Here is a 16,405-nt window from a genome sequence, read left to right on the forward strand (position 1 = left end):
TGCTGAAATGTACGCAAGGTTGCTCGTGATTTATTGTCCAGCTTTTACTACTCCTTATTAAAAAAGAGGCCACTTGGAAAGCGCTGGATGATAAGTCACTTGCCCATTGTACGAGACCATGTGCACCAGTAAGGAAACTACAGCTGAGATAAAGGAAAAATGTCATATTCCAAAACAGCTTTTTTGAAAAAGCGAACAAAAGAACCAGCAAATGAGTACCACACTGGTATTACACCTTGCTACCGAAGTGAAGGCAGAGTGAACCTCAAGGCTGACTTGTTGCCCAGTAGCTGCAGTGTCTCACAGTCTGTGTTAATGCCCATTTTGGTGCTGGGCAATGACACAGTTCAGGTGGGAAAACTGATCAGCACACAAAAACCTGCTCGCTCACTTTGACTGGGGGACAGAAAAGGTGATTTCTTAAGTCTTGTGAAATACAATGACCCTGCCAACAGGGCCCTCGCCATATTCATTATTCAAATACCTAGGTCAGTATGCCTGGTGCTCGCTGAGGTAGTGCCATACGCCAAACCTGGGCAGCTAACAGCATCATCCTGGACCCAGTGGCAATAGGAAAGGGGTGTGAATTCGGCCATCACCGGTTGGTGGAGGCGTACAACAGGGCATGGCTCTCCTTGACCATGCCTGAATGCCCCTCTGACATTGGCTGCTGTAGTTAGGGAGGATGGAGAAAACAAGGAGGATGACTTTGGGGGTAAAGGAAAGGCAGCAGACACCACAGGTGTGGGTTTCAGCAGAACTTTTGACACAGCTCCTCATGCCATTCACCTGGTGGATGCTGTTTTGCAGGGACAAATACAAGGTTTTTCCACCCACAGGCACAAAAAGGAGGGTACCACAGGCCTGAAAAGGATGCCCAGGACACTTAACTGGTGCATCTCTCTATATACAAGACATATAGCATAGGTCTAGTTTCCAAATCAGGAGCTACAGCTCATGCATGTTTACTGTATGAGAAAAAAAAAGCATGTATGAGACATGATGCAGCCCTAGCCTCACTTCAAGGGAAATATTCCCCTGCCTTTGAAGGGTCCTGGCTCGGGGCCCCAGTCTGCAGCCACAGCAGAGGCCATGGAAATAAGCTCCTTTTTGAGTTGGCAAACGCTGTCTTGCTTTTCTGTTTGAGGGGGAGGGAAGAGAGAAACTCGGCTGGTGCTCTGCTCTGCTGCAAGTTTTGTGGTACCAGATTTAATAAAGGGATGCGTGGGAGGGAGTGCAGAAGGGAAAGAGAAAGGAGAAAAGCGAGTGGGGGGGAGCAGGCGGCTGCACTGCAGAGAGCGTTGGTCTGCAGGAGGTGCTGCCGGGGACGAGCTGGGGGAGGCAGAAGGATGGCCAGGCCCCAGGTCTCCTCCGCTCTGTCCTCTCCTCTTGGGAGCAAGATGCAGAGCTGGCCCCGAGGAGCCCAGCCTGGGGACAGCCAGGCAAAGCAGAGGCAAAGCCTGGCCATTCCATGCTTAATGTGCGGCCACCGGCCCCTGCCAGCCCCCGCTGCGCTGGATGCCGGCATGTTGTGCCTGCGGGATGCACCCCGGGTGTTGCCAGCATCGCCCTAGAAAGATACTGAGGCTCATGCTCTAGAGCGGACAGGGAAACAGGAGCCTGGGCAAAATCCTTCATGCCTTTGCCTACGAGTTACGGCCCAAAAGCAATTCTTGGCAACCAAAGCCTGGCCTCTGCCATGGGTTTGCTGTCCCATTTGCTCCCTTGGTGGCAGCCCCCGGGTCTCGGACTCACTAGTGTGGCCTCAGGCACCTGGGGGGAGCGCAGGACCTCACGTAATGCAACAAGTGAGATGGATAATCACGGTAGGAAAAAAAGAAAGATTGCACACCAACAAAGGCAACCCTGGGAAAAAAATTTATTGCTAGCAAAACACTGCGGATCTTCGTTTAGTGAGTGCACTTCCCGTGAAATGCAATTGCTCCCACTGTGGTTTTAAACCGAGACCCCCCTGAAAATGAAGGTAGTTTCCATTAAATTGAATTGCTTTTCCCCAAAACTGGCATGGCAGGGGTAACATTGATAAGGAATGATAGCTATTAAGTGAGGGCATTATTTATATTTTCTATTAAATCACTGTCATTTCTATTATAAATGACATCATGCATGCATGTCATGCTGATTTACAGTGATAAAGCCTCAGTCGTGATCATTTATTGTAATGCATAAGCAGAGCATGAAATACACGCAGCACAAATGCACAGGCAACACCACATCAAGCCCAGATCAATATTTGGATCTAACTTAGTATTAGCAGATCAGTTGGTGCAACACTGGTGGTGCTTTTTCAGTAACATTCATGTGCCCATTGTCAGTGCAGTCCTGAAGGCTATTTGTCTCCTCCACCCCACCTTTCCAGTGCTGTTCAGAAGTGGTGAGCCAGGCAGCAAAAGGAGAAGGAGCAGCAACACATCACTGCCATAGATCTGAGCATGGACATCCAGTGCAAAGCAAATGTAATGCCTGATGAATGATTCAAATGCCTAAAGACTAGACACTCGGCAAGGAAAAAGCGGGGTTGCGAAGTGCAGAAGGCTGCAAGGTTGGACAAGCATCGGTGTTGCAGCAGTCATTCAGTGAAGGTTTCTGCTCTTGAGAATGTTTTCCAAAAGTTGCTGAGCTTCTCGGAGCCCATGGGCTGCTGCCACACTGAGGAGTTTCTCCACTTCCCTGAAGGACATGAAACCTTCATCAAGAAAATCCAGGAGGAGGTTTGGTTCATTCCTAGCTAAATTTTATTTACCAAGGCTTTTATAAGAGGACCACAGCTACTGGATCTGAAAGCATCTGTAAAGTTAACTCTCCACTATTCAGAAAATGATCTGATTTTCTTTCTGCTTTTCTCTGTGGTCTGAGCATGTATATTCTGGGTTTGGTGATTTTCTTGTCTTAGTTGAATTGAAGATGGATTTGGAGCTCTTGAAATACATGCCCCTTTCACCAATCAATACATGAGTCTGCCTAATCATGCAACATGCAGTGGAGATTGAAATGAAACGCGCTAGCTTTAACTCACAGGATTTGCCCAAACATTCCTTTTTTAGTTTCAGTTAGCTTAAGACTGCTTTCTCTAACCTCAATTTTAATTTTCAGACTTGGAGTAAATGTAAAAAACTCAAAACTCAAAACAATACCAAAAAAAAGGACTAGGTTTCACTGTGATGGGAACTCATCAGTTGTTTTAGCTTCACTTAGCCCCAGGATGAGTCACCACAGCAAATGTACAAAGAACAAGGCAAGTTTTCTTTGGCTGTGGGCCTCGCTGGGAATGCTGGTATGCAGTGTGCGCAGGCACGTCAGGGAGAGAAACGTGTCCTGGATGGTTTCAACCCAACCTCTGGGCAGTCAACAGGAAACTTCTCATTGACCTCGCTGGATGGGAAGGAGAGAGAAAAGGGGGCTCCCCCAGAAAGAAAGACAGGTCTTTGTAGCAGAAAATTCACAAGTCGCTTCAACAGCTTTGTCTATACCAGTATGGGTCTTGTCCCTTGCCTTGACTGGGAAATCACAGATGGAAATACATATGTAATCAGACCACAGGCATTTTAGGTACTGTGTCACCTCATTTTTAAAATCTCATTGGGCTAACTGAGTTTTTCAGTTTTCTTGCCACAGGTAGGGCTGCATTACTGACAATACAAGGAGAGGGCATTAGAAACGCTGGAGTAGCTTCATGTGTGGAGTTATCTACAGCACCAGGTTCCCACCCTCCCCAGAAGGAGCTGGGAATGCAGCTGTAATGGAAAGGAAAAGGAATAGCTCAGGTTACCCTTCTTCAAGTGCCACAGTCATGTTTCTGAGTGCACCCACCGCCAGGTTGAAGGAGGAGTGGGGATGGCCCTGCCCCGCAGCCTGCCTACAGGGGAGAAGAGAGAAGCAAAGAAAGTGGTAAGAGAAAGTACGGAAGAAGAAAACCTGAGTTTGAATGTTTTAAAGCAAGGTAAGAGCAAAGAAGGAAAAAGGTATGTATAAATCAGTGTCCTGAAATGTGACCCCTTTAAAATTTTCAGGCCCTGAATGGGGAAACATCCTTATTCAGAAAGGTGCCAATGCTTCAGCGTTTCTCTAAGTAGGGACGTCCTTAAAGATGCCTTCTTGGTTCACAACCCCTGTGCTCACAAGCACAGTTATTTCAGCCCTAAAAATCCTGCAGCCTGATGCTGTTCTACACCATGAGCAGTCACAGAGGAAACATCCAACCTGCCCCCCCCCCCCCCTCACTTTTTGGGCAGCGCAGTAACTTTCCCCATCCCTCATCCTTCCTGTTTCTCAGCAGGAGCGGGAGGGTTTCAGGGGACGCAGCCCAGGCTCCCACTGTGGGTGTAACCACTGCAGGTACCGCAGCAAATGCACAGCTGCCTCGCTTACGTGGCAGAAACCTCTTGGGAGCGTGTGCCAAGAGCAGGAAATTAATACACTGCCATAACTTGATTTTCTGTTGCCTCAGCAGCTTCTGGCCCTCTCCACTCCTGCGACAGTGCATTTTTCCCACTGCCCACCTGCGGCTCGAACCTCTCCAAAAGGCTGTACAGCAGCACCAGCACCCCTCTGCACTCTCACTGTCAAGACACTTACTTGCCTCCCACTGATTTAAGAAATAGCAATAGCAGGTGGGGAAAGCAGAGCAAAACATCTGACCCACAGCAAGAAGTTGGGAGCTCCTGGTCTCCTTGCTGCTGCCCTGTGCACCTCCCTCCCACCGGTGCAGGACAGCTCAGCGCCACTGTCCCCCCAAAAGCACTGCTGGCTCTTTTTCCTCCTCCCACACCACAGCAGCCTTTCCCCAGGAGAGGGCAATTTCCCATGGCAGGAATTAGGTTTTGGTTTTTCGCACCTCACCTGAACCAGTGCATGGCCATATCCTCATTTTTTTCCACTCCAGCTCCTGAGTGTGAGACAAAGTAGCAAAGTCATAGTTAGCATATAAAATATAGTGTCCAAAATGCAGCAGTGTGGTGGTGTACTGCATAGCGCAGAGCCACGTTTGTGCTTCTGGCTTATACCTATATGCACTCCGGCAGCAAGTTAGCCACGGCTTGGAGAAATGTTACCTTGCAAATACCTCTGTCCCAGGATGTGCTGGGCGTTGGGGTACCCCAGGTGAGCGTACACATGAGCCACGTGGAAATGGAAGTCCTCGTAGCACAGCAGGATGTAGAGCAGGAGAAGGCCAGCAGTGATTACAGCTGCCAACTGTAAAAAGAGGAGCAGTCATGATGCAAGGAGAAAAAGAAGCTGAGAACCAGCTACAGCAAATTTCATCTGAGCTCTGAAGCCTCCCGAAGCTATTCCCCACAGAGAAATGGGAGGAAAGGCTCGCACAGCCACAGAAAATCAAAGTCACCTTTTATAAAGAGCCAGTTCCAGCACCCACTGAAGCTGGCAGAAAAGGTGCCACTGACTTCAGCGAGCAGCAGGTCAGGTCCCAAGTTAATAACCGCTTTAAGCTCTGCTACAGCAAAGGAAACTACAATCATTTCATTTTCTAGTGGTCCACTTGAAGAAAAGAAAAAAAAAATCATGAGGCAGCATCAGGCTTTCATGAGCAATTCATCAAAGAGGCTTGCCAGAAGGAGCCTCATTCCCTGGGCAGCCGAGTCCTCAGCCCACCGCTGCCCACCACTGACCGCAGCATCGCCATACAGATGTGAACACTCCCTTTGTGAACATCCCTGGTTCATAAACCCTTTCATCCCATGTTACAGTGAGGACACGTCACCAGTGTCCACCCCTGACAGGAAAACAACCTTGGGTCTGAAACTCTTCTTGCATCCAAAGTATAAATCAGCAAAAAGCCTGCTGTACTGCACCAGCAGGGAAAAAAAGATGAGACACCAGAATTGGGCTGTTTGCTTTTTGATGCCAAATTGGATTTTCTTTGTTCAGTGAGCTAGCTATTAGCTTCCAGTGAAAGGAGCTGGCAACTTGAGCAACCACATCCTGGCAGGGTCAGAGATCCCTGGCATGGGAAAGAAGAGCGGGGTTAGGAAAAGGCTATAGGAGCCCCACACGGAGCCTCCTGCCCACACAATTTACCAGGAGCCTTTTGCCTCCCCGCAGGGAAAAGCAGCGTGTCTCGCCAATGGCGCCAGCACTGCAGAAGGTAAAACCCTTCCCTACTACACGGGGAGACAGAGGCCAGGGATAGTCCCGGATGGAAGACGCAAGTCTTCGAAAACAACACCGGAGGCAAGTGCTGATCATCTTTCTCAGTGTGACCCTGTGCTGAGAGAAACCACGCCAATGGTGCGTGATCCAGAGGAGATCACTAATACCTCATCCTTCAGCTCTGCAGCTTTGGTACAAGCAATGCTGGACTCTTGGGTCTGATGTTCATGGGGACGTGCCGAAGCACCTGCAGGCCCCCTGCATGCCACTCTCCCTCTCTTGTGGATGCAGGAGCAGAGCAGAGACGAGCAACCCCATTTCAACGGCCAAGTCAGAAACAAATCCTGAGGTCCCTCCGGGTAACAGGGGCTGCCACAGAACAAGGGCGCTTTTTCATCTGGGCATAATTTATTGCTATGGGTACTTGTGAATAGGGGCTACAGCGTGTATGTGGGTTTGTCACCATGCCATCCTCAGAATGAGCCAAGGGGACAAGAAGCAGCTGGAAAGGATGACGAGACACAGGAGTTTTAACAGCTGGGGGCCCCTCTGGCCACTACAGATGGTTTGATGCAACTGGTACAGATGGGTGCAAAAACCAACTCCCCCTCATCTTTTGGGGGGGGTATAGCACACAATGTATATGCAGACCATTGCAAAGCAAACAGCACATTTAGATCCTGATCTGCTTCTCAGCTCTCTGTAGAGCTTGAAGGGAGGGGTGGTGTGGGTCTGGCACTTCCTTGCTGTTTCCTGGGGGCTCCTGCACTCCCACACACCACAATCAGATGCAGCAACCACTGGAGGCAGCAGGTTGCCAAGAGTTTGTTATCTCCTAATTGGAACCCAGGTCCTGGTTCAGGCCCAACTCTAATTGGGATTAGTGAATGCTGAGGATTAAATGAGCCTAGTTAGGTAATTAGGCTAACTAGATAAAATAGGTAAGCAATAATGACATGCAAATGCCCCAACATTTGATTTTCTGGCTGATGAGCTTAGGGATGTAGGAAATTTTGCTGTTCTGTTTGAGACCCTCCCATTTAGCTCATGCAATGCTGTTGCTCAGGCAAGGATGATTGCCAGATGTTTTGACAAAAACAGCTCTCCTGTAACGCAACGGGGACCTGCAGGGCCTGAAAGCACTGATGGGTACGTAAATCCCTGTAAGCCAATGGCAAATCCAAGAGGAAATGCAAGTCATAGATTGATCCAGTTACTGCTGAATGCTTTTGCTCTTATTTAAGAGGAGGAAATGATAGTCCTGAAAAAAATTATGATGGCTAGAAATATGGTAAGAAGTGCTCCTTGCTGGAGACGTGGCTGATGTTAAGGGTCCAGCTCAGGCAAAGCTGAGTGCAGATCTCTGGTGAAGGGAAGGGCAGCATTTCTGAAGAAGAGCAAAGGCTGCTGAGTAAGAGGCTGGTTTCACACAGTGACCGTGCACTGCATAACGCTGTCACTATGCTATTTTGTCACTGTTGCGGTGGCTGGAATATCTCAGGGGATGTTTCAGGTGGTTGCAGGAGACAGGGTGCACAATGCTGTAAGAGACAGCAGCAGTGCTTTTGTGGGTACAGGTTTGGGGGCTGCAAGTTGCTCACGGCTGTGGCATCTCCTTTATGTTCCACGTGAGGCTGCCTGAAGTCTCGGGAAAGAAGTGGGAGACGTGGTGTTTGGGAGGAGCTGTTTGTACCAGACCTGCAATAGATCTGCTACACATAACAGCAAACAACCAACCAACTATTTCTAAATGAATGGGGAAAGGATGTGGTGGGAAAGCTGCTGCAGGTCATGGGGGAAATCTCTACAGCCAGGCTGTGACCGTGCACCACTGCCACGGGGGTACATCCTGACACGAATACTCCCTGTAGGACACCACCTCTCCGTGGCGATGTCTGTGACAATCAGCCATCCGCTGCTGGCAGCTCCCACCCTCACCACTGCGGTAACACTGTGCCTGGCTCCTGGCTCCACTTTTTGTCCCAGGCTGGTTTTTGTGGGGAGGCTTTCAGCTTTCTGCAGTTGTGTAGGCACTGGCAGATGTAGCAAGTAAAACATTTCACAGGCAGTTCCTTTAGAAATGGCCCACTGAGCATCCCTAATCTGATTTTGGGGTTGGTTTGGTTTTTTTTTTGGGGGGGGGTCTATTTTCTTTTCCTAAGCTTTCCTAAAGGGTGAGGAAGACAGACCTATGCATGGCAAAAGGCAGATGCACAAAGTGCTGGAGTGCACTGATCCCAGCTTTGGGAGAAGGCACCACAAACAGTCCTCTCTTGGCTGCCCACCAACATCCAAACAGGCATCTAAAAGCACACAGCTAGTCCTGCAGCAAGCAGAGACGTTAGCACACGTTTTCATCATTAGTTAGCAAAAATACTCCTTTGCCCTCTGCTGTGGCTGTGGCTACATCTGTGTTCAGGTAAATGTTGTGCTGTTTTAAATGTCTCCAAGACCAAGAGAGAGGGGAAACATAATGATGTTTCTCAAGAAGCAGCTGCTGACAGAGAGGGGGCACCCTGAAGTGAGATGTCCCCACAGGAGGGATGCAAGAGAGAGGCGCGAGTCCCCTGGGCTTCATTCAGGCTGGTTGTCCGCAGCCCTTTGCCCTCATGGCTGGCACCAGGGACCGAAGGCGCAGCGTACCAGCGGTCCCTGAAACTGACAGCTCCTCGGATACCCCAGCTGGGCAACGAGCATTCATCTACCTCAAACGCAGGAACGTGGGGAGCTTGTTGCATTGCCTCACGCAGGGCGGGGAAGCAGACCACTGGCCTGAAACCACCCTTACAGTCTTGGGGGGAGCTCTTGGTTGCTCATCCCACCCTTTTCTTCCGTGGTGACTCATTGGGAAACTACTTTGCATGTTTCAGATGTTGCATCATTGGGGCTGCTCTAAAGCAAGAGGAAGCCCAGTGGTATCGGTGGGGCTACATCAGTGAACCGGGCAGTGAGGGAGCCAGACCAGGCTGTGCATGCGTATTTAAGTGACCCGGTTCCTACGGCAGCTTCGGTGTGTCACCTGCACCATCACCCATATGCCAAAGCCAGGTGATCAAGATCAAAAAGGTGATCAAGAGGAATGCCTAAAAATCCCACCCATAATGACTGCACTGGAAGTTGCCACACGTTACTCTGCGCTAGCAAAAGCCCCCGCTCCCCAAACTCTGCATTGCAACAACTATCGGCGAGTCCTGCGTTGCGTTCCCTATGCTGGTGAGCAGAAAGCCCCAGGGGCTCTGCAGAGGCTTCGGTGACATTGCAGTTGGGTCTGCTCCAGGCAGTGGCACTGAGAAAGGCATTCCAAGACTCCCATTTGAGAGGCTGTTGTGTGCAAGCAGCTCCCCGTGCTTTGACCCACCCTGGCACCGGTGGTTTTCGGGGGCTGGCATTGCTTCCTGGTGTGCCCAGCCAGCTGCGGGGTCCAGGCCATCACATAACACCCCGGTGCCAGCGCTCCCACCCTGAGCCCATCCCCACACTTACCTCCCACCTGCTCCATGCTGAGCCGGGGGGGTGGGGGGTCCCAGCCCCTGGAGAAGGATTTGCCTGGGAGGTACCAGCACTGCCCCTTCCCTCCCGTCGACGCCACGCTGCAGGCTTTGCGCTCCCCATCTCTCCCTCCTGCAGGAGGTCTGAGCGCCCCATTTTAACCTGGTCTGCTCCCTGTCTCACCACGCGCTGCCGCCTTGCCATAAGTCTTCCCCATCACTGTCCCTTAGTTTTGCTCCTGATTTATGGCAGCAGTAGCCCAGCTGCTTCACTAAGATAAAAGAGGGACGGATACACATCCCCTTGCAGAGCCATAGAAAAGAAGATGCTCCTGCCAAAATCCTTTCAAACCACTGATGTTTAACTCTCTCTGTGCTGAATATGTCTTCCTTCAGCCTGCTCCCAGGTGTTGCAAGCCCCCACCAGTAAATCATTGTATTTGACAAACTTGAAGTTTTTTTCTTTCTGCTTTTTGCATGAGAAGGAAAGTGCTTCACAAGCAATGATAACGTTACCCACCACTGCAAATGTTCTTTATCTTGTTATTTCAATTGCATGGTCTCCACAGGCACGTGGGGTGTGATGTGTTGGATTTTGGACAAATGCAAGAACATGCAGGCTGAGTCCCAGGTGAGAAAATTAGAAAAGGTGCAATGATGTATAACTGGGAAATTATCAGAACATACAGGACCCCCACAAAATTCAACAGGATTGGATTATTTTTTTTAAGCTAGAAAAGAGCTTACTTGTTAAAGGCAGTCATTTCATAGCTGTATAATTATGCTTCTATTCGTCTGCAGTAACTCCACCTAGTGACTTTTGGACACTAAATTCTGTTTTCCCTTCATATCTAAGAGAACATCTCTTCTTAACACAAGATCCCTAATGCATGTTGCCTTGCCTGCTCTGAAGTCCTAGCACAGGATCTTAACCGGATGGCCGTCAGACAAGGGCCATCTCATGCGAAGTGCTGACCTTGCCTGGTTGCCTGACAGTAAAAATAAAACATTTTTCTTTCCAATTTTACAGCAAGATAAGTGGCATGCTTTGGTTTTAAAGGCAGCCCCACCCCCAAAGAACAAGGATACCTCTTGGCGGTGATGACTCAGGCTAATAACCTTACTAAAGAGGAAACCCTTCATACTCTTGTATTTTATTTCTTATGTTATGCTGCCACCATTGGGCCAATTTCATTTGCTCAGTCACAGCCCCGTTATGGTTGAAGAGATCCATCTTTATGCCCCTGGTCCAAGTGTGAACCATTTTCACAGTATATCAAATTTAATTGGACATTAATAGTCATACTGCAGGATCAATCGCTTCCAAGTGCAAAACTCTTCATTAAGGAAACTAAAATAACTCAGAAACTTCTAAACGAGTCCAGAGCAGAAGGACCTTCACTGCAGCAAAGAGCCAGGAAGAGATGAAAGAAGGTGAGGAGTCTAATACCTACTTACGCTTCTCCTTTTTTAGCTACTATTATTAGAATTTAAAGATTAAAAAAACCCCAACCTCTCAAGGAGTCATTCTTGGGAATGAGCCATCCTATAGCTGCAATCCCAAATTTTGGCAGAAGTAAGCTCCTGAGTTATTCTTATTGTTGTTTGTAAAGGCGTATTGGTAACAGTTATATTCATACTGACATCTCACCTAGCTCTGTGAAATTGGAACTTTTCTCAATATAAAACAGACCCTGGGGCTTGCAGTTCTTTGTTGCAGACAACTAAAAATGAGACCCTGTTGTTATTAATTACGCATTATTCAGTGAGGGCTATGCCAGGTGTGGTACAGGGTCTCATTCCAGCTGTGAGCTTGAGTTACTTCTCTACAAAAATGAACTTACACCACAAGGAAGAAGTAAACCAGGTTGCCAATCTAGAAACAAATGATGGCTGTAGTAGCTGCCTCCTGCCAACAAAGAATTGGATCCCTTCTACCTGCAACAACTTTGGCAAGGAAAGGACAAGCCCCCCAGTAAATTTTCTCTCTGCTCTTCCAAGGGGCAGGTGGCATTTCTGTTTTCCCTTTCATCTTCACAGAACAAGTTGTGAAGAACCATTTCCATTTTGATTGAAAACCTGGAACCAGCCATGTTCAGGAAAACACAATTTTCTTCCTGTTTCTTTTTCACATAAAGGATTTCTCTAATCAGACAGTTTCTCTTTCCCTCCTTGAGCATTGGTAAGGTCAGGGCTAGAAGCGCTCAGATACTCCACTTCAGTTGAAAGGTTGATGTCAAGTGCTGGAAGAAGAATGGGTGACAGTGAGTGTAAAGAGTTAATAGGACAAAGTTGCTGTTTGGGAGAGCTGGAGTCCCACAGGGAAAAGAAAGGATTTTCTTTTCAAAGGATTGCACTGACAGACAGATGTGAAACATTGCATTCATCCTTTCTCATTTGGTTTTTAACATTTACTACTCTCTGTTCCAAATTAACTTAAATCTTTTAGTAAGCAAACTGATTGAAGAAACACACAGTTATTGAAAGAATTATATATTACTGAAAGAATGAACCAAAATAAGACAAGCTCATAGCACACCGCCTGTTCAAATCAAACACAATACCACCTCAGATGCAGACTCTTTAGTCTAGGCTTAGTCTAGGAGTGATGGTAGATTAAACAACAAGAAGCGATTAGCCCAAAAAGGTTTTTCCAGGTTGCTTTCTTAGGAAAAGAAATCGGTATAACCAAATTGCTACAACTGGTACAAGCCTATTTAATTACAACATCCTCTGGGCATAGGCTTTACAGGGCAAATTAGATCCACCCTGAGAGTTCCCCAACTTGAACACAGTTGGAGTAGGTACTTGCATATGGCTTTATAGCACAACACAAATAAATGTTACTGCAGTTACTACACTGAATGGAGCTCAAATACGGGTAACAGGGAGGATAGAGGCACGCAGCAACAAGAAGAGAGTGGGGGAGGATAAGTTTCTGTGTAAGACGATGGGAAGGATGAGGGTAAGGAGTTCTGGCTGGCACTGTCTCTGACAGACTCACATTTCATTTTGCCTAACTAGCTATAGCTTCTTTTTGCAGCTGGCTAAACAAGAATAAGATAAAAATCTATTCAGACTAGTCATTATGACACTATTAATAGCTGATACAAGAGCGTACAATGAACACCAGCATAGATATAAGGGCAGTTCAAGTCTGTCTGAAATCAGTATGCAAGTGTTATCCATAGATCTATTATGGAGACGTGCGAAGCTGTTGCCAGATACCAGATTAATAAACGTATCTGTTAAACCGAACAGTTGCATCCATTCATCACTATGCACAACACCACAGTGCAACCAGAGAGGATGTGATTTTCCTGAACCCAAACACAGCAGCCGGCAGAGAGACCCAACTGAGCAGAACCCTGTTATTTGATAGAGGTCCTGCAAAAGGGCAGCAGGGAAGCCTTCCGCAAGGGGGGAGGACCCCAGGGGTAAATACAAGCTGTACTGTAATTGATCTCACCACAAAAATAGAGCCTAAATGAATGTAAGCAGTGGTTACAGACTTAAAAAAAAAAAACCCAACGAACTGAATTACTCACCTAAGAGGGAGTTAAGTCACAGTCAGGCACAGTAAAACCTCTGACTAAAAACTGTATACTAAAAACTAAGCTGTCTCTGCTTAGCTGTCACCTAAAAAAATGAATTCTTCAAATGCCTTCTCCTGTGTGGCTTTGAAGTTTCCCAGATACTCGAATTTGCATCCCGGGAATACCACAGCAGGGCTGAGCATCTAGGTGTGTATCTCCCACATAAACTCGTTCAGGATCCAGAAACTGCCAAGTTACCTGAGGGATGTGATACAAAGAGCTTTCTGCAAGCGCTTCATCCATTAGTCTACTAATGAGGATGATCCCCACCACTTCTGCAGAAACTAAAATGCTGCATGAAACAAAGTCAAGGGAAAGTCCAAATAATACCGTGTTCATAGCCTAGTAGTTGGTGAGGGGTGAGAAGTGCTCCCTGCTTTAGAGAATGTGTCCATATTTTGGAGGCAAGTGGAAATGAGTGTTAGTGTCCAAGGAAATCATATGAAGTAGTAGAAAGAGTAGAAAGGAAAACAGTACTACACTGCAATTCTCCTAAGATGTTTTGAAAAACATGCTCTGAGAACACAGCCAGGTGATTGAATGTCCCTCAGCTACAACCCTCTGTCTCCAAAGGGGAGGTAATCCTTACCTGGTTGCTCACGCTGCAAGGCTAACTGCCCCTCAGCAAGGACCTGCACAAAGCCTGCTAAGGCAGGCCACAGCGCTCGGTCAGAGCTGGCAGGCGTACCACTGGCAAAGCTGTCCAGCTTCACGGGGTGGGTGTGAAGCGCCTGCGGTCCAGGAACACCATATCAGCAGCCTGTCTGTTGGATTGCATGTAAGGTACTACAACGAAAGGAGGTCAGTCACAAGATACCTAACACAGACAATGGTTTTGTACAAATACAACATCTTGTAATGAGAAGCATCAGAAAAACTCAATACTAATAAAGCAGTGGCACAAAGGCTGGGTAAATGATGCAAAGCCCTTCACCACTGTGGCCTTCAGAGATAATAAAAAGATACACCAGCACGCCTCGCCACTGAGACCACAGGGTATGAATACCATTACACAAGCCCGACTATCAGCAGTTCCCTTTCTAGACCCACTACATGACTACATCTTTCCTCACCAGGTTCCCCATAACCTTTCCTTTTAGAGGGATTTTTCACCTTCTTAAAGGGGCCTATTAATGTTAATTGGACAAATGAAAGCCTGTTAGTCTGCTCTGCTCCCCTTGAAGCATATCTTCTTTCTCCCCTGTGAGGTGGTTACATTATAAAAACTGGGTAAGACACTTGGGGGGTTAGGCTTGGGGTACTGGTTTCATTAGGAAGGTAGAGGTAGTTAAGTGCTCCCTTTGTGTATGTGGGATTGAGGTTGAGTTATTTGTGCTCACAGCTGGGTCTGAAGTTGCTTTGGGGTTGCTCCTGGTGTACCTAAGTTAGTTTTAATTTCTCTCGTTAAATATCAGGGCAGGGGGGAGTTCAGGCTGTGCTCGTTAGAGAGGCTTGTTAGCTAGCGTAGGGTGATGTGAGGCTAGTTTCATGTACTCTACCTGACACGTCCCTAACCTGATCTGTTTGGTAAATACACATCCTTGCGTTAGCTTAACCTTCAGTGTTAGGCTGCCTTACCTGCGTAATCCCAGCTGTAAGGAGCCCTGAGCAGCTGAAAGCGTGCAGCCAAAGCGAGCTGTCGGGGAAGCTCACGTGGGAAGCGGGGAAGGTCTGTGGCAGGGATTATCTCCATCTGGTAGGAGACCTTTTTGTTCTGCTTCCTAGAACTTCTGTGGACAGAAAACAGGGAGAAAAAATCAATTTTTTTCCTCCTACATCTCAAATGCTGTTCCCAGAGGGTCCTATGGCCTGCAACTTGCCTTTTCTTCCCCGTAAGGAAAAGGGCAAATGGATCCTTGCTGTAGGCACTTTGGACAGAAATAATTTTTAAAATAGCAAGGCGAACAAAATCTTAACTTCTGCAGGCTTCTGTAAAATCTTGAGGTTTGTTTTTAAACTTTAAAAAAAACCCCAAGCCCTCTTCTTGCTTGCTGAAGGAGAACATAAACAACTAATGCTTCAAATAGACAGAGGCATCAGACAGTTACATAAAAACAAACTGCCAGATTCCTGCATGTAGGAGTGTCTGCTCTCAATTCGGTCCTGCCTCTCTGTGCTTGTGCCTGGAAGTAGGTCTCCCCACCCTGAAGCGGCAGCTAACAGAAAATGCCTGAACTGAAACTCGGGTGTTGAAGGCATTGACGACGTGGCCTGAGGCTGTCTGGAGGCTTGAGCAAAGGGTCCTTTGTAACCAGGGGACCAAGTATTTGGGGTCAGCCGAAGGAGCAGAAGAGCCACAAAGTTTTAAATCTTTACTATTTCATTGAACAGCTGGAAAGACCTTGAAGTGGAGCTCTAGGGATCAGCACAGACCCTCCTTAGAGTTCTGAGCATTTTGCTTCTTGTAGACCTTAAAAAAGTGAAAAAGTTATGGCGAGGAGAGAATCCTCATGACAGATTTATGCCCTCAGCAATATCTCCCATTAAACGTCTGTCTGTAAGAGTACTCATCGTGCTTGGGACCCTTTCAATATCAAGGTAGAGGAAATACATGAACATCTAATGTGGTGGTTTTGTGATTAGATTGGTAAAGCACATGACAGATATAGTCTTCCCTCTAAAGAGCTATTCAGCCATTGAAGGGCCAGGGTTTCTCCCTGGGCGCATTGCATACTCACAGATGAATAGGGTATCTCTCAGATAACAGAGATTTATGTTGTTCTGGAAGAGCACAATGAATTGTTACTTTTTTGGAGTTGAAGGAGGTGGTTTAACTGAGAACACCCCCAGCTGAGCTCTGAGGTTAAATGGCTAGGCTGCTTTTTTCCTGAAGTAGAAGTAATGATGCTGTACTGAAAATGGCACCTGAAAAAAAAAAAAAAGAAACCAAAAACCACCAGGGCTAAGGCTTCATTTCAGGGAAATACAGGCAGGGATTTGAAGTGCCCAAGCTGAGAAGATCTGCACTGCATTAATTAAATGTTATATTTGGAACCAAATTAACGATGAACAGTTTTTAACCATAGTTTGTGAAATATCCAGTGAGACAAATGGGTCTGAGGCAGGGTTGCCCTTGGTAATCACGCATCCCTTGCATAAGATGGAGGTAAAAATAAAAACCAGTGCATGTGTGTGGGGCTGTTGGCCGTGCTGGCACCCCCCCGCCCCCAGCATCATGAAGAGCAGACGCGA

At 47.4% G+C, this 16,405-nt stretch overlaps 1 long non-coding RNA gene across 1 annotated transcript; it reads right to left on the bottom strand.

The window, feature by feature from the left end:
- Window positions 1-1,949: 1,949 nt before the first annotated feature.
- LOC128152471 (uncharacterized) lies at window positions 1,950-15,030 on the bottom strand. Its single transcript, XR_008238667.1, has 5 exons — window positions 14,792-15,030; window positions 5,073-5,214; window positions 4,861-4,906; window positions 3,791-3,877; window positions 1,950-2,691 (listed from the first exon to the last, which is right to left on the bottom strand). It is a non-coding gene; the product is annotated as an uncharacterized LOC128152471 (long non-coding RNA).
- Between the last annotated feature and the right edge of the window lie 1,375 nt (window positions 15,031-16,405).

Source organism: Harpia harpyja, chromosome 2, assembly GCF_026419915.1.
Source record: "Harpia harpyja isolate bHarHar1 chromosome 2, bHarHar1 primary haplotype, whole genome shotgun sequence".
NCBI classification, from domain to species: Eukaryota; Metazoa; Chordata; class Aves; order Accipitriformes; family Accipitridae; genus Harpia; species Harpia harpyja.